This window comes from Gavia stellata, chromosome 21 (assembly GCF_030936135.1).
Source record: "Gavia stellata isolate bGavSte3 chromosome 21, bGavSte3.hap2, whole genome shotgun sequence".
NCBI classification, from domain to species: Eukaryota; Metazoa; Chordata; class Aves; order Gaviiformes; family Gaviidae; genus Gavia; species Gavia stellata.
In genome coordinates, this window is record NC_082614.1 from 5,134,443 (window position 1) to 5,135,226 (window position 784).

Below are 784 nucleotides of genomic sequence, written 5' to 3' on the forward strand. Positions count from 1 at the left end.
GCTGAGCTTGATTCTGAAGTCAGAGGAACAAATAAAGGGAGAGCAGACCCAAGCTCTGATGAACTTTGAACTTATTTGAATGTGAAGCGATTAGCTACAATAGAGAGAACCAACACCACGGTCTAAACACCCTGAAATTCAGCGCAGTAAGCTCCTGGACCTGAGTCTTGTGGTTCACATGCATCTTTACCTGTATCCGTGTGAGAGATGTAAGCAGCTTCAGGTTGTCTCCTTCCCAGAAATACAGGGCTGTTTCTCCCCTGAGTAATGCTGCTGAGTTGAGAGATGACACAGAGGGTGTCCCAGCTCCTGGACCCCTGGGTTTTCCCCAGGTGTCAGGTCGCTCCTTATAGATAATTGCTTACCATCGTCATCTAAAAGAACTACATCTTCCATGACTAGATTTACAGGTACAACCACTTAAAAAAAAAAAAAAGTATTCACACACAGTGAGGTAAATATGCGGGTTTATTGCAGCCAAGCCACTCCTTTCCGTGCTCATTCCTTCTCAGACATCTGCTCGTGGATGTTAAAACCCTGAGCACCTTTGACAGGGGGATCGAACTGTGAAATCTGCAGCACCTGTAGCAGAGGAGCAATATTTGGGAAGGAATTGTTGTCCGAGGAAAAGCAGCAGCTTCAACTTGTGTCCCATGGGAGACAAGTGAATCTGAAGTTATATATTATATAAGACGTAGGGGATGACAGCAGTTTATCATTAACCTGAACTCTGCAAGAAGCATATAAGGAGAGAAAGAAGAAGAAAGCCAGAGAAGCAGCCAGG